General features: G+C 41.8%; 1 protein-coding gene across 1 annotated transcript in view; it reads right to left on the minus strand.

Annotated features, from left to right (window-relative positions):
• LOC124607167 (dopamine receptor 1) overlaps positions 1–17,235 on the minus strand; it is a 1,071,117-nt gene extending 1,053,882 nt beyond the window's left edge. The window contains exon 1 of the mRNA XM_047139381.1: positions 17,147–17,235. The gene's annotated coding sequence lies outside the window, so the exon portion shown is untranslated. The remainder of the gene's footprint in view (positions 1–17,146) is intronic.
• Positions 17,236–20,201: the final 2,966 nt, after the last annotated feature.

The raw sequence follows: 20,201 nt of genomic DNA on the forward strand, positions 1-20,201 counted from the left end.
TGTATAATCATTGAAAATAAGTTTCTTTACATGCAACACTTCTTGGTGCGAATACACCTCAGAGGGACCTGAAAAGTGGCTGTCTGCCAAAACCTCGACTTGTCTTTAATTAAAATGCACTCACTACTTCATAAGATGGTTTTCATTCTTGTATTAATGCGTCGGATCTGTCACAGCGTTTATACACATTTTTTGCTCAAAGCCTACTCTAAGACTCTGTTTAGCATAGCAGGAGGGAGGAAGGTTCTTTAAATTGCTTTGTGTAGCGTGTCTGGCTGGCTCATTTCGAAGAGCATTGCGTGTATTGCGCGGGCAAGACAAAGGTTAAGGTGAGCGCCTGAGACTTACATGCAATTTTCTGCTGTCAGGAACACTCGATTTAGATTACATTTCGCTGCCACGAGAGCACGTTTTATTGTAGGCAAGGGTAACTGGACTTTTCTATACAGAACGCAAGATGGATTTGGCACAGAAGCTTTAAGCGTGGTTTACATTGTGTACCTGCTATGATGCACTATACTAGGAAAATTCAGAATGTTAACGTAGGGCGACTATGGGCCATGTTATGAAGCGTGTGACCTTGTAACGTCGCCACACTCCCGAATAGCCATTATAATTTGCTGAGTTTGCAACTGTCATGTACCACTAATTATTGGGGCACCAAACATAGCATTTCCCCGAATAAATAATACAAGTATTTGATGAATACGGCAATGCTTTCTCGATGCAACTAAGCAGGAAGCAATTAGGAATAGTGTCTTATTGATGTCAGTGTGATTGTGATGGAACACGAGATGCAGCCCACAAGTATGAACAGGAACAATCACAGCATCAACTCTTTCAGTTGTTGTGTATATTTTCTGTTTAAAGGGTATTTAAATGTAGGTATGACCTCAGCGCTGTTCACATAGTACTCAGATGAAATACATTAAATTTAACGGTTACGTAACTTTTCTTAGATACACATTTCAACAGTCAGTTCGAAAAAGTAGAATTTGAGTCTTCCATATACGAATTTACCGCTCCTTAAGAGTACGATCTCCAATACATAATCCCTAAACGACATAGGCCATAAAGATTAGAGTATCTTGCAAAATTTGTATCATTTACTCATAGAACTTCATATGGCACCTCACACTAGATTGAGATGTCATAGTCTAACCATAAAAATGATTGATAATTTAAACATAGTGCCAGAATACAGCACAAGACAGCCCACAAATATTGATACGCCACTGTTGTAATGCATTTTCGAATTAATTTATCTACAGTGTAGGAATAATACTTCACCTAGGCGGGTAAGTTAGCATGGTGCAGTAACGTCTGAATGTAGATTAATCTGCCTTTGAAACGCATTTATTCTCTGACGTAATTTTTTCCCGTTGTATTGATCGCTGTATTCCTTCTTTTTCATTAACTGTGCCTGTCTTCTCGTTTTCATGCAACTATTTCGGGCAGTATCCTGCGTAATCTATAAAGTGAGTTTTACATATTCGAGTCCCTATCTGCACACACACACACCCTTCCTCCTCTCCCCGCCCTTCGTACCACTTCTCCCCTTTACTGATCCTTGCTACTTCAGTTATGTCTGTCTGGATGACGCAGCACGTCCTATCCAACTACCACATTTTCTACATAAGGACCTTCCTTAGCCTTCTGCTCTCACGTATTCTTTATAGTACTTCTTCATTACCTACTTCAGCCTCTCCTATTATATTAACATTGCTCGGCAGCACCACATTTCAGATGTCTCCCATTTTCTTCAACGTCAAATCTGTTAAGGTCCGCGTTCCCGTTCCGTTAAAAGCTATGCCCCGGACGTACACTTCCAGGAGCTCCATCCTCATTTCCTCATCAATACTTGATTTCCCTAATGACAAAAGCTTTCTTGACTGTGTCAGTATACTATGAGGTCTTACGTGATTCGCCCAAATCGTATAATCCTGTTTCCTACGTAAGGGGATTCTTTCCCTTCTGCTGCTGTGTCACTCCCGATTTTGGCATTAAGCAAACAGTTGCTCTCCTTTAATCATTTTCATATTTCCTTTGTTTATTTTTATATCCTAAGTAACTTTATGTCTTTATGTCTTCACATCCGACTGTGTCTTCCGAGAGCCTTATCATTGACCTCTGTCGCCCTTACAGTTTCATCCATTCTCCGAATTTTTTTTCATTTCTTTCAGTGCTTCTCCAATGATCACTAGGAACAACATTAGTTACAAACCTCCTTACGTTCTTTTGTTTCTGTATTTTTATCTGCTAAAGATGCTCTGAGTAGTTATCGACTACAAACCACATATGCTTTACTGACGTGGCCCGAAGCTCCAAATTCTCATATCATAGTGAAATTACACGACTAGGTCACTGTTTTTGACTGTTAAGATGCGTATTATTCCATGTTTCATTGACGATAAGAATATTCCCAAATGTTAGTTCTGAAAGCATTATCTGTTAACGACGTCACCAGAAACTGATATTTCCTAATATTCTTCTTTCTTGAGTTCAACCTTTGCTTTATGAAAGTGTGGATGTCGGAGTATTATCAATACTAGTTAGACTTCCATGTACGATTTTTTGGCTCCTGTGTCGATCTGTTGCCGAAGTGTGGCTCTTAGCTTGCTCATCCTATTTGTTTTTTGTAATCGGTTGTATTTCGAGCGGAGGGAAGTCAGCGTATGAGAAAGTTGTAACATAAACAAATGCAAATACACGGAAATTAAAATTTTGTTATATACTGTGTGGTAAAATAGTGTGGCATCCCCAAAAGACGAGTACACACAATAAGCATGTAGGTAAAAGATTGGAGTTGCAATTGTCTGTGTCTGTAGCACGGTCATCTGAGTGCGTTACTGTTATTCTGGTTTAGTATTATTACCAGACCTAGTAGGGAATGAAGGGGTGTGAACAGAGTATGATACGGAGTGGTGACTGTGAAAGATACGACGATTGTGGGTAGCAAATGTGATATACCGTTATCAGCATCTGTCAGAGTTTGGACTCATTATGGGTGTCCATTTGATTGGCTGGCCGACTTGTGCAACATCCTGATTTAGCAGTAACCGAACTAGGGGTTACAGTCTCCTGCGTAGGCTGCCGTTAACTCCACAGTACAAATGGCAGCATTTGGAGTGGTACCGTGACGGGGTTGCAGGGACTGCTGTTGAATGGCGTCGCGTCGTGTTCAGCGATGAAACGTAGTTTTGCACTACTCCTGATCAACTGCGTCGGCAAATATGGCGGTGACCTAGGGAGATGTCCCAGGCTCTCAATATTTTGGAGAGGCACAGCATGTCAGTCCAAACGTTGTGGTGTGACGAGGCAGTAGGTACGTCCACAGGTCACAGCTGGTAGTTATCGAGGGAATTCTGACGTCACGGTCATCCTGCAACTTCATGTGTTACGTTTGATGCGATAATATCGTTGCGCCATTTTTCAACAAAAAAATAGGTCAAATGGCTCTGAGCACTATGGGACTTAACATCTATGGTCATCAGTCCCCTAGAACTTAGAACTACTTAAACCTAACTAATCTAAGGACAGCACACAACACCCAGTCAGCACGAGGCAGAGAGAATCCCTGACCCCACCAGGAATCGAACTCGGGAACCCGGGCGTGGGAAGCGAGAGTGCTACCACACGACCACGACCTGCGGACCATTTTTCAACAGGATAGTGACAGATACGGTATCTGTGTGGTGCCAAAAAGGGGAATTGACGCTGAATAAAGAAAAATGTGAAGTTAATCACATGAGTAGTAAAGAAATCCGCTAAATTTCGATTACACGGTAAGTCAGTCAATCCTGAAGGCTGTTAACTCAACAAAAAACTTAGGGATTACAATTACAAATAACCTAAATTGGAACGATCACATAGTGTTGTGGGTAGAGCAAAAAAAAGACTGCGATTCATTGGTAGAACATTTAAAAGGTGCAACAGGTCTAATAAAGAGGCTGCTTACACCCCGTTTGTCTTCCATATTCTGGAGTATTGCTGAGCGGTGTGGGATACGCATCAGGCGGGACTGACGGAATACATCGAAAAAGTTCAAAGAAGGGCAGCACGTTTTGTATTATCACGAAATAGATGAGAACTGCCACAAACATGATACGTGAATAGGAGTGGCAATCATTAAAACATAGGCGTTTTTAGTGGGAAGGGGATCTTCTCATGAAATTTCAATCACCAGTTTTCTCCTACGATTGTGAAAACACTCTGTTGGCACCCACCTACATAGGGAGAAATGATCGTCACGACAAAATAAGAAAAATCAGGGCTCGCACAGAAAAATTTAACTGCTTGTCCTTCCCCCGCGCAGATCGGGAGTGGAACGGTAGAGCTTGGAGGTGGTTCATTGTACGCTCTGGTAGGGTCTTCATTGTGAATAGCAGAGTAATAACGTAGATGTAGATGTAGAATACTCGTTCACGTGTCTACATTAACTAAAAATTTTTCCATTCCATCGGGGCAGGCTGTTACAGCAACCGGTTTAAAAGTGTTTCAGAACTGAAACAGGTTAGGTTGGGGAAATTATTTAATGTCAATGACGCGTTTCACCCTTTTGGAACATCATCAGACTGTGTAAAAGTAGCTGGATGTGTGACCAATCAGTCATAAAACCACATATAGTGTAAAATAGACACCATGGTAACTGGATATTCTCGTGTAATTCATTTGTTACGAAACATCTAAACCATGAAGTGGTCCTAGAGCACACCAGCCGGCAAACATGTGTTTGTGTGCCCGCCAATATAGACATTGTAATGTGTGCGGCTTGCACTGCGGTTTTGTGGGCTTGGCCCTATATTGTACTGCCACGGCGTTGTCAGCTGGTGTGCTCAAGGTCCACTTCATGGTTTAGATGTTCCGTGACGGATTAGCTATACACCCGGTTGCCTTGGTCTCTATTTCATATTATATGTGATTTTATGTCTGATGGGTCACGTATCCAGCTACTTTTACACTGCCTGGCGATGCCCCAAAAGGGTGAAACGCGTCGCTGACGTTAAATACTTTTGTAACCGCGGCTATTTTTGTTCTGAAAAATCTCTATTAACTATCAGTGTGATGCTGAGGCACACCTGTGGCCAGCAAGGTCCGCAGATTCGTCTCTGATGGAACATGTGTGGAACGAGCTTGGACGTCGACTCCGACCCAAGGGTCAGCTACAACAGTCTGGAATACCTCTCCTCAGAGCATAAATCCAGGTTACGGTGGGTGCATCGTCATTCTGATAAGTGAGATCATGCTGCCGATTTCTTTTTGAATTTTACTGAATTCTGTAATCACTTAATTAATTCCGGCCGGTGTGGCCGAGCGGTTCTAGGCACTTCAGTCTGGAACCGCGCGACCGCTACGGTCGCAGGTTCGAATACTCCCTCGGGCGTTGTTGTGTGCGATTTCTTACGGTTAGTTAGGTTTAAGTAGTTCTAAGTTCTAGGGGACTGATGGCCTCAGATGTTAAGTCCCATAGTGCTCTGAGACAACTTAAATAACGTCACAATCCACCTTAACCAGTGATGTATCAGTTCGTTCACTTCATTCCTTGTGGGTACATTACGGTTTTTGCTAGGCAGTGCTGATCCGTTGTCTAAGGAATGAAAAGTTTTAAATTTTCTGTGGTACAAATACAGCTACTAGGTGAAAATACAAGGCCCTTGAAGTGAAAGAGTGAATGTGTAAATGCTCGTATTCTCAAAGAGTTCATCTGATAAATGTAACGGAACGCCACCAGTACTGTACACTACTTTTCCATGGTTCCCTTTCGTGTAAAAACATGCTATTCTCTTTCTTTTAATACTCTTATAACGTAACTGTTCCATAAGATATTAAATACAATAGGGCCAATACACAGTGTGCACCTACTAAAATTTACATTTTTTTTCATTTTTTTTAGGTGTGCTGACTACCTTTTTAAACAGATGTGCGTACGGCCTCGATTGAATACGGTCGATCTTTTCTTAACTGTTCAACAAGAAGGAGCAAACTCCTTGTACATCATCACCAGCTTCGGAGAAATTCCCAGAGGAACAAGAACATTATTATCATCGAAACGGATTAACCTTAACAAGTCATTTTTCATAACGCGCATTACCAAGGGGGGGGGGGGGGAGGGAGGCAAGGCGGTACTCCCTCAGAATAATGAAGAAAAACAAAATTCATTAATCGCTGTCGAAATATATTAACAACATACTTTTTAATGAGGTATTGGTGTATCAGTAGAGTCCAAAATCTGGAAACATTGTTTGTACACTCTTGCCAATTCCAAGGTGCTTTCAATTACGTGCACTACCAAATGAGGGGGGGACTTGCAGATTTCTTTAACTATTGTTTTTTACTACTAACATACTTCTTCTGAAGGAAATATTGATGTGTAAGTAAGGCGTTGAACCTGAAAATATTGAATATGACATTCACTGGAAAAGGGGCTATCTACTAGTACGACCTAAATTTTTGGGTTAAGTTTAGCTGAAAAATTTTAAATATTTCGGGAAAAGGGTAAAAGAATGTATACAATTTTTTTTAGTTTTAAAGTGCATACTAAGTGTCTAGGTTTCAATATTATCGAAAGGTGGGTCCAGAGTACCCCTTCCCTTTCGTTTGGTATTAAACTAAACTCCGTCTGAACAGGTCTCGAAAGCCAAACGGTTCCGACCGACCGCAATGTCATCCTCAGATGGCAGGCGTTCCTGGATGTGGACATGCAGGAGTATGTGGCCAGCACACAGCTCTCCCGGCCATTGTTAGTTTTCGTGACCGGAACCGCTAAGTCTCAATCAAGTAGCTCCTCAATGAGCGTCACAAGAGCTGAGTACATCCCTTTCGTATGGCGAGGGTTAGATCTGTATGCCATACCCTGACTGGAACCTGAAACCCTACGTTGCACACACTCTCCAGCGGGCAACATGGCATTAAATGTACTCCAAATGCAAATTAAATTCAGTTTTTGCGGATTTAGATGATGTATTGTATCTGAGCGAACACATATTCGATGAACACATATTCTTTCGTAATTCCTTCTGCTGCAGTGCTTGATAGGTTTTGTCCGTTGTCGCACATCTGTATTGCGTCTGTCAGAAGTTTAAAAGTGAGTGTGTCACGTATGGCGTACACAATACACCACATGCATCGTAGTGTACGTAAAATTTCTGCCGTGTAGTTTCTCTGTTTTCAGTATTATAGCTACAAAAATGTTTTTCTTGTTCAGATTAAGTTTTAACGCCGCTACCAACAAACTTTATGAGCTGTCCAATACGGTTTCACATTACATGGGAATGATAAGAAGATGAAGCCATTGACTAAAAGAAGCATGATTCACAAAGCAGGAATACGATTCTAAAAATGAAAGTAGTGACGATAATAGTGGGCGTAAATGAGATGCCGGCCGGTGTGGCCGTGCGGTTCTAGGCGCTTCAGTCTGGAACCGCGTGACCGCTACGGTCGCAGGTTCGAATCCTGCCTCGGGCATGGATGTGTGTGATGTCCTTAGGTTGGTTAGGTTTAAGTAGTTCTGCATTCTAGGAGACTGATGACCACAGAAGTTAAGTCCCATAGTGCTCAGAGTCATTTGAACCATTTTTTGTAAATGAGATGTATTTAAAAAGAAGAGACACACAGAAGAAGTGGAAGAATGCAACATCAATGAAAACAAGCCAAACAGAATGTCTCCTTAAAAGATTTTTCGTTATTATAATTAGTTACAAATTGTGAATATTAACAAATGAAACAGTTTAATTCAAATGATAAAAGTGCTGCATCTCATAACGTTAGCAGACCTCTAAGTATTATGAATTATACTTGAAGGAAGGCATCTGTAGCAGTAATGATTGGCAAACAACTTGAAATATTAACAGAATGCTAATGCGCGAGGTGTTCCTTAAATAGCGGCCCACAGAAGTAACGGATATGGTAGAATAATATGGGGTACAAATTACGCCACGCGCTCGCTAATGTAAGATGAACGCACGCTCCCGCTCTATGGATAACAAGCAAGCTATCCATACACGCCTCTCGATTCAAGCTCATGGCTTCCATTTCTACAGTACTTCTCTGCCGTTTTCCAAAGTATAAGCACTCCGTCTTCAGGCCACGAGTGGCCTACCGGGACAATCCGACCGCCATGTCATCCTCAGTGGAGGATGCGGATAGGAGGAGCGTGGGGTCAGCACACCGCTCTCCGGGTCGTTATGACGGTTTTCTTGACCGAAGCCGCTACTACTCGATCAAGTAGCTCCTCACTTGGCATCACGAAGCTGAGTGCACCTCGAAAAATAGCAACAGCGCATGGCGGCCTGGATGGTCACCCATCCAAGTGCCGACCACGCCCGACTATGCTTAACGTCGGCGATCTCACGGGAACCGGTGTATCCACTGCGGCAATGCCGTTGCCTTTTCCAAAGTGTACACAAGATTTTCTCCATTCCTTGGATAATTAGTAATCCCTGGACATATCTTCAGCGATGTTTAGGAAATCAGAGGTTCAAGTAAAATTGAGGATTTGAGGATGGTACTAAAGTAGTGCCTAGATAGCTAAGTCGTGAGAGCATTGTCCGCTAAGGGCAAGGTCCTCAGCTCGAATCCTGATCCGGTAAACGTTCTTAATCTGCCAGGAAGTTTCAGAACAAAAAATGGCTCTGAGCACTATGGGACTCAACTGCTGAGGTCATTAGTCCCCTAGAACTTAGAACTAGTTAAACCTAACTAACCTAAGGACATCACAAACATCCATGCCCGAGGCAGGATTCGAACCTGCGACCGTAGCGGTCTTGCGGTTCCAGACTGCAGCGCCTTTAACCGCACGGCCACTTCGGCCGGCGAAGTTTCAGAACACTGCGTTGTCTAATGAAAGAAGTATTCTTCAGTAAAAGAACTCTTATGATATCACGTGTTGACGAGGAACAAAAGATCAGTCCCTACAAATATACTTCAGGAGTACAGCATGGAATATAAATGGTACGTGGACCATCGGGAATCAGAAGAACATGGAACTGAAAGCATTTAAAACGTTATGTTATCGAAGACTGTTAAAAAATTAAGTAGACCCATAAAGGACAAAGTACTCTGCGTAGAGGATAACATAATTCTGAACGTCTGTTTTCTGCTCGGTACTTCAGTCTTGTGACCGATTTTAGAGTAACGTGAAGGAATCCGTATTAGAGAGCATATTTAGCAATTTCCGTCAGTTTCTACGATTTTTGTTGTTGTTACACACTGGCCTGAGTTTTGAGCAGCGTTTGAAAATATTTCGCCTTCTCCACATTTTCGTACTGTATTATATATTAAAACTAGTTAGATTACGTTGTTAATTATTCAGATGCAGAATTTTATGGTGGGTAAAATGCCACTGATTTTTAGAACGATTTATATAACATGTGGACAGTTAAACAACAGTTGTTACACACTGGCTGTGTTTTGCTCAGCGTTTGCAAATGTTTCGCCTTCCCCACATTTTCGTGGTGTATTATATGTTAGAGCAAGTTAGATTACGTTGTTAATTATTCGGGTGCAGAGTTTTATGGTGAGTAAAATGCCACTAATTCTTAGAAAGATCTATATAACATGTGGACAGTTAAACAACAGTTCATCAGTCGTGAACCATCTTATAACAAAAACAGATGATCTTTTTGTCATGGAACATGCGATACGGGCAAACGAAATAAATTTATTTAATGTGTTAACAGTTTTGTCTGCCTTGAAAATGGAAATTCCAAAAGCTTCTATTTCAAAATGTATTTAACTTGTAACTTGTTACCGATAATACTTTGCTGAATTTGATTTCACTTACTGATTATTGATACGTAGTACAGTAATGATGTAACATATAGACCATTAAATACTGCACTGACTAGATTTTCTCGATTACAAACAATTTTCGATTTCAATCGAATATTTCCTACGTTCATGACCATCTTGTACCTTGGAATATGTTTGTACGTTTGGAAGAACTTTAATTTTCGGGAGTAATTTTTGGTATTTCAGGAAACGACTGCAGTTCTTAAAAAGTGAAGGACGTAATTTATAAATGGAATAACAGAATCTACAAAATTTATATTACAGGGATAGCTACAGGCGCAAGTGTAATACGTGTCCCAGTGAACAAACACTCAACATTCAACAACAAAGCAGTTAGGCAAAAGCTATTGAGTATAGGCTATGGGAAGTTCTCAGCAGAAAAAGTGGCAAGTGAATGGGATATCTGCTGTGGCAGACAAGAAATGTTGACTTGACGATGAAAGAAGCAGTAGCGGGTGTGTGTGTTTGTGTGGGGGGAGGGGGGGGGTGAAGGTTCAAAAAATGGCTCTGAGCACTATGGGACTTAACATCTGTGGTCATCAGTCCCCTAGAACTTAGAACTACTTAAACCTAACTAACCTAAGGACATCACACACATCCATGCCCGAGGCAGGATTCGAACCTGCGACCGTAGCAGTCGCGCGGTTCCGGACTGAGCGCCTTAACCGCGAGACCACCGCGGCCGGCGGGGGTGGAGGGGGAGGAGGAATACATCCAGAAATATCCAAGCCCAGGTACAGAGGATCTTACGTGAAACAACTAGAAGTAAACAGGTTGTACAAGGTAAGGCGATGAGGAGGGTAGCATCAAAACAGTTAGAAGACCAACGATTAAAAATAAAGTCACATGACGGCATTGTAGCTTAACAATTATAGTGGAACTTATATAAAACTACTAGTTTAGAAATCATATAAACAAAAACTGTACCAATAAATGAAAACGTATTGAAGTCACGTCTTTGTAAAGCCGACAAGTATGCCCGTTACCACCGGAAAACTTTGAATATCAGTCCCGAAATTTTTTGTGTTTTAATAGAAATGTGACTCCCAGCCGCAGTCAAGGAGAATCGTATGTCTGCCATACAGACGTCGTTGATAGCTGAGCCTGAGGAGCGCGTGTCCTGTTTCAGGCGGCCGACACTGGAGTCACCCGGTGGGAGCGCGATCGATCTCTGGGCGCAAGCGTGTGTGTAACAGTCTGCTTTTGGTTTATCAACAGCGTTAGCTACCAACCTAATTTAACTTTATTTCTCTTGTAGACAAGCTGCACTAATTCGCTTATGATTTACGAAAATTCGTAACAACAAATTTACAAAAATCAATTTTTTTTTCGGATGACTTTGGAAACGATGGAAAGCAGTTTTGCTTCTTTCCTGAGCTATACATGAACTAGTATTACACAGCCAGAACATTCAGTTTGCAGCATAAGTGTATTCGGTAAAATTTCATCATCACGTAAAAAATTCGTATTCAGTGAGATATTGTAAGCTATAATTAGTAAATAATACTTTACTTAGCCAGCCGCTAAATATACAGTAGCACATGCTATCACGTAGCAATACGGTTGAGTAAATGGGAAGCTTATTTTCGTCTATATTTTCCATTCATAAATCGGATTGTTCAAATTGAAATTGGCAGGGTATGTCATCAGTCGTCAAACAGCGCATATCTCCTCAGTGCGCGAGAAATTACCTCTCAGAATAAGGTGGAATGGTAGGGGACAATGTTGTATCTTGGTACACTCGTCAGACTTTCGCACCTAGTCAGCTCCGAATTAAACGTTTGATGTATTTCCTTATCACATTTTGAAATGTGAGCGTTGGTGTGCATTGTGGCTCAGTATTTTTTTCTGAAACTGGGAAAATCACTCCGGAATAGTACGGTTTTTCCAAACGGAAAAATCTGTTCCAAGGTACAACATAATCATCTACGTAGGAAGAAAATTCTATTCAGATTTAGTAGTGTTGCAATCGAGAAAACATTGTGATTGTATTTAATAGTCTTTTTGATACATTATTACTCTGCTACACAGCAATAATCAGTAAGTAAAATCAAATTAAGGAGTGTTATCAGAAATTAGTTTGAAACATTAGAAGCTGTATGGAAACTAGCCCAAATTTGCATTTCCAAGAGAGGGAAAATTGGCAAGTCATTAGATAAAGTCACTTCATTTGCAAATATCTCGCGTTCAATTGCTGAAGACCTTCCTGATCGAAGAGATTTCGGGATTGCAACCGGTCGCCGTAAAGTTTACTCCACGATATTTCAACTGGACACCTGCCATCATCTTCAGGTGAGCCATCGAAGACTGACAATGACTCATCTGAGGATGACTGGCAGGTGTCCAGCTGAAATTTCATTGAGTGCAATTCACGACGACTAGCTGCTATCCTGAAATCTCGTTGAACATTTAATTCGACGGGAAAATTTTAAATTTCACTACCTCCTTCCTCTACAAGGTACAAGATGTTGCATGACCGACGAAGTATGGCTTAATCCTCCACATGTGATGTAACTAGTTTTAAAAACATACAGGGTTTTACTGACCATAAAACGTTGTAAATGACGAATATATTCCAAATAGCTGCCGGCCGCTTTGGCCGTGCCGTTCTAGGCGCTTCAGTCTGGAACGGCGTGACCGCTACGGTCGCAGGTTCGAATCCCGCCTCGGGCATGGATGTGTGTGATGTCCTTAGGTTAGTTAGGTTTAAGTAGTTATAAGTTCTATGGAACTGATGACCACAGATGTTAAGTCCCATAGTGCTCAGAGCCATTTGAACCATTTCCAAATAGCTGTAATATATTTTACACCACTTACATTTGTAGATCTTGTAATATTTACCAAAGCTACGCAAGACAAATCCCCCTGTCTCTCAACAAAAAAATTATAGAAAATGGCGGAACTGCTCATGGTGTTTTGCTACTGCGCGCACGTTCATGTGATTCTAAAATCAGTCACAGACCTTAAACACCGACCACGCAATATGTGCTCTTAGGTACATCATTCTCTAGCTGAAACTCTTCCCTTCTGAAATTTCTATTTATCCGGTGGTCTGACTTTATAAGGGGACTGGAATATTTAGAACGCCAATCAGTTGGGAACAAGTATTTAAAATTTTAGAAATAAGGACAGACGAATATTTTTCAAGCAAATTGTAAAGTGAAATAAATCCAGAATGTAGAATACGTAAAATAATTCACAGTAAATGAAAGGACACGTTTCGTACTACTCGGTTCTAGAAAACTTATACGGATATTTTAAATTACAATATTAATTAGTTAAATAATGTGTTTTGTATTTATCTACAACCACACTGGACGTAATGTTGATTCATTAGCACGTACCCTCTGATTATTAATGAAGCGTCCATTTGATGAATTCATTTCATGCGATAATTGCTCATATTAACGAATTGTTGCATTGAATGAATATAAAGCAAACAGCAATAAGGCATGGATGGAAACGGCTATCAGTGCAACGTAAAAATACTTTTGCTTTCGTGACAATTTGCAGAAGACATAAACTCTTATATGTCAATGTAGTTCACACAAATTTATAATAGGTAAAAAGCATTCAGTTTTAATTTTCCATACTTTTGAAAACACAGCGTAAACTACTGACGTAAAAGCAGAATCTGGATGGTTCTAAAACTTATAAATGGTTTCCTTGAGTTATCAAATACACAGTGACCGAGTTGATTTCAAATAAATTCTTCGCAAACTTTATAGTCTATTTTTAATTCTCGGGGCTGAACCTCATGAATTGTATGAAGCAATTTTTCTTGCACCAGACTGTTTTTTATTTGAAAGAAATCACTTCATTGGCACGTAGTTAACACCGGCCTCTTCACTCAAACATTTGGGTGTGGGGACAGACAACACCATTGAATTTTCACATGTTGACCACGCCATGTGTCTTTTTTTGCATCAAAACACATGTTAAGATTTGTGTTATATATACTAAGTGTGATAGTGCAGTGATTACACCCAAATAAGGGTAGCAGTATTAATTCTGGATGTAGAACTTATTATCTATCAATTATACGATAGTATGGCATCTGACTGAACTGTGGAAAGATGTTACGCGTTGATGTACGCGACACCGCTGAGTACATGGTCACTTTCATGTGCAAATGGACGCTCATAAAATGCTTTGTGTTATTTTGTTTGAGAATGCACCCAGGAGCAAAAGTAACTAACTACCAATGAATAAGGTATATCATTCATATAAAATCAGTCTGATCTAATAAAAATGACTCCATACATTAAGTTTGCCTCGCAAATCGTGCAACCCGAAAGGACTGAGAATCGATAGCTTATTTTCTCCTTTCCAATTAGTGATAATATATGGGTTAATCGCTGAATCGCTATAGACGAGATGACGATTGAAAAGGAAACTGAGAATAAGTTTCTTTCTATCTTACGAGGAACATAATAAGGTAAGCGGAACATCGTGGAATATTAGTTCATACAAAGAAATAATGAAGACGTAAATCACATGATTAAGGGATTGCAGTGCATAATTATCATAAGTTTTGTGAATATTTCATCATAAAATTAATAAATTTTTACTGTATCGAAGTTATGTCCTCCTTTCGGTCCCCAGTTTACATTAATTTATGTAAATGGGTTCAATTGAACCATTAACTGTACTTTTAACTGAAATTCATTCACACTGACAAACAACAATTCATTAAATCTTAGTATTGTTGGACAATTGGCTTCAATTTCCTAACGAAATAACACGTCTTTACATGCTGAACATGGACGGTAAAATACACGTAAGACCGTATACAAAAGTCTAAAATTTTTGTACCGTGGTTCTCCGTAAAGTTTGTTAGAAAAATGCCTACTACGTGAGTGAAGCTTACACTGAAACGGCACGGGAGAATATTCTGCACTTGATTACAGCCCACAAAGTAAAGCTCTGTTTTGCAACTTACAGTTTCGATAAACTTTCAGTGGTATGGGTTTTTGAGTGACAACTTCATCCACTGGCCTCTCAGCTGAAAACGTTTTCCATTACACGCTTTTTCAATTCACATAATCAGTTTCTCATGACAGTGAAGTGCCGTTCCTTTCACTGTAGCATATTTCAACCGCAGCGTAGCGCACTTAGTTTCGCGAAGTAAGATGTACATGTATACTGTAAATCCCTTTCTCATTATGACATAATATATCTTGAGAAATCAGTGTATACTTTTCATTTTAGGAAATACGGAAATTGTATATTCCCGGTTCCCAAATATAAAACTATTTCGTCAGAAACAGTTCGTAAGTAAAAATTGTCAACCTTTTCCTGGTGGAATGGTTCAAAATTAAAGATTTATGTTGAAAGAAATACGAACCCGTAAATTATTCGTTAGGAATGACACCAGTATGAAGCAGAAAATAATAAAATGATAAACTAAATTGTGAAATATATGGAACATTTGCAGTCGTTAATTGTTTGTGCTGTCTTCCTTATACTTGCAGAAGTTTCGTTTGGATAATAAAATGTGTAACGTAGATCATCGCGCGCCTGCCGACAGAAAGAAATCGCTGTTTAGCTGGGGCTCAGGGCTAAAACAGGGAGCGTAAAACCCCTCAGACCTGCACGTATTAAATCAGCCAGTGGCGCTGTATGAACAATTCATACCAGCTGGGAAGTGGATTAGCGTCTGCTTCCCGCTACTGCATTTAAGCTCCCTGTCTGACTCACACTCCACCATCCTCCTACATGGATAAATGTGTGTCAACCTGTAGATGTGTGTGTGTGTGTGTGTGTGTGTGTGTGTGTGTGTGTGTGTGTGTGTGTGAATGTGAGTGCGTATCTCTTTGTGTGTGTAAGTTAGATAGAGAGAGAGAGAGAGAGAGAGAGAGAGAGAGAGATGACGAATAATTTAAGTGTTGAATCTCTACAATTAATAATCTTGTGAAAGAGGAGGATTTATGTACATCTGACAGATAATCATTCGTCTCAGTGAACTGTGATTGACCATATTTTCAACGAAATATTACCAGTCGAAATCACTGTTACAAGACCCAAGATACAGTTTTCGTTATTCAAGCAATAAATTCTGGAAATATATTGGTTACTCTGTACTTCTTAACATCTTGCCTAAGGAAGCCGTGAGCTGACAGTAAACAAGAAGCGCTATGGAACTCATTAAACCAAAGATATTCGAATACCGCATTAAAATAGCTGGTAATACATTCCTTCAAACGCCAACGTTTTACGCTAGGTTTGACCGTAATTGTTACGAATGTCAAACCAAAATACAAAATGCTGCAACCAGTCACATTTACTGCACTTTTCCCTTAGCGTTTGGGAGGGGTAGAGCCCCCATCATTAGGTGTATGAGGCATCGATGTTTGGTATGTATAGCTTTTAGGTAAACGTGGCATTGAGTCCCACCAGAATAAAAATGTTCATCAGTACAGACCTTGAGGTTGTTTGAATCTTATGTTTATGAAGGTGGGGCACCGAAAGGAAGTTATATTTCTGTTGCTGTTCACCTATTTAATCAAAACATTCACTCAACTTTGAACATTATACTGACATAAGTTTTTTTTATTTTTATTTTTTTTAGCCGATAGTCAGTGCCACAAGTTACCCAAAAGCAGTACATACAATACGTCCATACACTACTAGTTATCATAGATGACCCAGAAACATACATACAATACATAGATGTACCTGTTGATGGGGTCTAGCCTTCTGAAACGCTTAGTGGAATGTGTAATAAATGTGAATGGTCACAGGAGCCTTTAATTTCTACTCAATTTCGTTGACGGTTTCTGCTTTTGCAAAATACGATTCGTACGAAGTGTTGAAGCATTTTCTCGAAGCTGAGGTTTCCCGTCTGTTCACTATGGAAGAGGTTAGCGTTTGGTGCTTCCATGACTGTTGTGAAAGAGGAAGAGGCTGTATTGTTCGTGTGCTTATGCAGCAGAAGCTATATCTCACTACCCACGAAAAGAGTTCAAACACCTGTCAGAGACACACTTAATATTTATTTTTTAATATTCGCTGCGGAGTGTATTTCTCCAAAGAGAAAAAAATTACGCATCGAGGCTGAATTTATAGATTTTTCATTGAAAGAGCACTTGGACTGTTACAGATACTTAGAATGTAGTTCGACAACGCTCCATATGAGATAACCGTTTACCTTCCGTTACTTTCGTCACTTACTAGCGACTAAGCCAAGTAATTTCATCATCAAGCCCCTTCGCAGTCAGTGGATTTTCAATCAGTCTACCGCGGAAACGTAGTACCGTTTCTGGGATACGTGAAAATCTTAATACGGGAACATATTTACAGCGTGAGTTTGGATGGACTGAGGGGCGAGTGTGGTTTATGATAAGGGCAGTTTTACCTGTTTCTGTACGGGAGTTTTTGGTAGCGAGTAGTTTGGCGCGGGAAGCATCGCGGGGAGCGGCGGGCGGCCTCGGGCTCGCATCAGCCACGGAAGTCGGCAGTCGGCAGTGCGCGTGCGCGCCGCGCGGACGGACGGCCGACCCTTGAGCAACGCGAGCGGAGCGGCGGCCGGCCGGCGACTGCCCGCCGCGGCTCGGCGCCCGCCCGTGGCGCGCGTGCGCGGCTGCGCCGGCGGCGGCGGCGTCTCGCGGAGCCGTGTCAGCCGGCTGCGCGGTGGCAGCTTCCGCGCTACCTGCCGCTCCCGCTCGTCCTACTCCCGGAAGGCACGCTCAGCTTACAATTTCGATTCTGCGACTACAGAGCGAAACTGAACTCCACCGGTAACATTTTGGAGGTCCTTCAGGAATTTTTTCCGTTTTGGTATAAGGGATCCCGTGGCCTCCGATGGCACTTTACACAGTAATTGTGTTTCGTTTGAATTCTTCCACAATTACCTTCATATACAGTCCAGTCACATTAATGTGACCATCCTTGATATTCAATGCCAAGGTGCGACAGTCACTGATAGGCTGCAGATGGCGACGCTAGCAGTTGAGGGTGCTGGAAGCGTGCCGGGGGCACGCGGAAAATTGTACAGTCGTTGTCGTAATACGGAAACGGAGCGATTTATCTGACGTCCAACAGGGCATGATCATTGATTTTCAAGCCAAAGGTGGAAGCACTTCTTCGGTTAAGTTTGAAAACTGCTAGTGGGCTGCTGTGCCTAAAGTACACCGGAAATATCAAAATGGTGGTATCCTAAAACGGTGCAGAGGCAACTGTGGTGCATCACGAACCGCAGATAACAGGGGTGAACGACAGTACAGCCGTTCAGCAAGCAGCCGTCCAAATGAACAAAGGTGCTACCAGTAGCCTCTCCTCAACGAAATTTCAAGGAATGTTTCTGCCTAAAGGCCTCCACAGGAGGTGGCTGGTTCATTCACCTGTTCTGACTGCTCTTCATGAGTACTGAATGCTGGAATTTGCGTGCCAGTCCGCATCTGGACGTCCACTGAGTGGCGACAGGTGTAGTCTTGAAATGAGTTACGTTTTAGGCTCATTTGACAGATACAGATGGCCGTTGGTGTGTTTGGCTTGAAACGCCTCAGAGCAAACCTCCTACAACAGTCATTGAAAGGGCCAAGGCTAGAGGAAGGAACTTTACGATGTGGAGAATGTTTTCTTAACTTCTTCCAAGCGATATGGTCATTCTGCAAGGCGCAACAGATCACCACAAGTATGCATCAATTCTTGGCTACAATGTCAACCTCTACATACTGCTTCTTTCTTCCTCGGCACAATGACATCTACCACTAGGACAATCCTACATGTCATAGCGCTAGCAGTGTATGTGCCTGCCTCTAGGACCACCATGAAAACTTTACTATACTAAGAAGACCTATGGCTACCAAACTATACATATTTGAAGCCAATTCAGAATCTGTGGGATCCACATAATCAGGCTGTTCGCGCCATTGGTCCTCAGCTGAGGAATCTAGAGCTGTTGGTCATGGCACTGGAGGTGGCATGGCTCCACATCCCTGTCAGTACCTTCCAGAACCTCACTGGACCTCTTCCTGCATGTCGTCACCACAAAAAGGCGCTTATTCAGGCTTTTGACAGACGATCATGTCTATGTAACTGGGACGTTACTATTGGGACAAAGCCAGTACCACCCCACTTTCCACTGTTGCCAGCTGTAGCCAAGACGGAGGCGATGACGTCATGCAAGATGGCGACATGTATACTTGGCAACAGCACATGATGCCATCCAAGATGGCGGCTATGGCGTCATTCAAGATGGCGGCTTTTGGTAGGAAACTGCCATGCTCCTCTACCCCAGAAAAACTGCAGGAAGTTCAAATTCCAACAGGATAATGCATCACACAACGCTTATCTCCACTAACCTTAGAAAATTGCAGGAAGATAGGTCACCTCCACTAACCTAAGTCACAGGACCACCACTTCTTCATATGAACCTGCGCCAAGTTTAAATTTTGGTGGTGAGCAAAGGTCTATTTGCATATCTCTACTAAGCTAAGAAAATTGAGGGAAATAAAGGACACTTGGACTACCTCCGCTAACCTAAGTCACCTGACCACCGTCTCTTCCTAGGAACTGGCGCCAAGTTTGAATGGAGTATATTTATCACACTGGGCCAAAACACTCGCCCTAATATGCCTAGGGTCTCAATACACAGTCTGCAGACCTGTAAACTACTCCCAAATAATGCTCTGAAGACACGCATATAGGTCCTAATTTACCGGAATAATTTCATTACAGACCTGCAAACTGCTCCTAAATAATGCAGTACACTGATGTGTAGACACGCTCAGTACTCGCAAACGGTCCAAATAGCGCATGGCACTACCTACAGACCTGCTCGCAAAATAATGCAACAGACACACAAAATCACCATCTGCCACTCCCTGTCCACTAGAGCGCACCTGCAGCCCCACAAAGTGACATGGGCGTCAACCGCACACAGACGCACATTGGGGTCCCACACACATGAGGTGGCGGCATCCCTTTCATACTTGACACTTGAGAAATTCCTCTCCAAATACGTGTTCACCTAGACACCAATGCTGATGTGAGTAGGCGTGAACACAGACGCGCCAGGTGCGCACACAGCCACAAGCCACTGCCAAATGCAGGTGAAAGTTGAATCTATTTCCAGGTATACAGCTAGTGTTATACTGATGTCACAGACGTCCATGGCACACTCATACAGCCCCCCCATGTGCGAGACACCTCCAGGTCACAGTATTCCTAGTGCGACATTAGAGGCACATCTAACCGTGCATACCCATCCCAGCACGACTGATACCTAAACGTGAAAAGTTTGCATGGCGACTCGCCATCTAAAAGGTTCATAATGTTATTCTTACATCACATGATTTTGTAAAAAAATAACAGCCATGTCGACCTCTTGGGAATTATATGGTGTCCCACAAACAGTTAACGCTCGCTTTCTTGGTGTCTCAGCTTGTGTGCACTGAAATTCTTGCCGT

The sequence above is a fragment of the Schistocerca americana genome, chromosome 3 (assembly GCF_021461395.2).
Source record: "Schistocerca americana isolate TAMUIC-IGC-003095 chromosome 3, iqSchAmer2.1, whole genome shotgun sequence".
In the NCBI taxonomy this organism is placed as follows: Eukaryota; Metazoa; Arthropoda; class Insecta; order Orthoptera; family Acrididae; genus Schistocerca; species Schistocerca americana.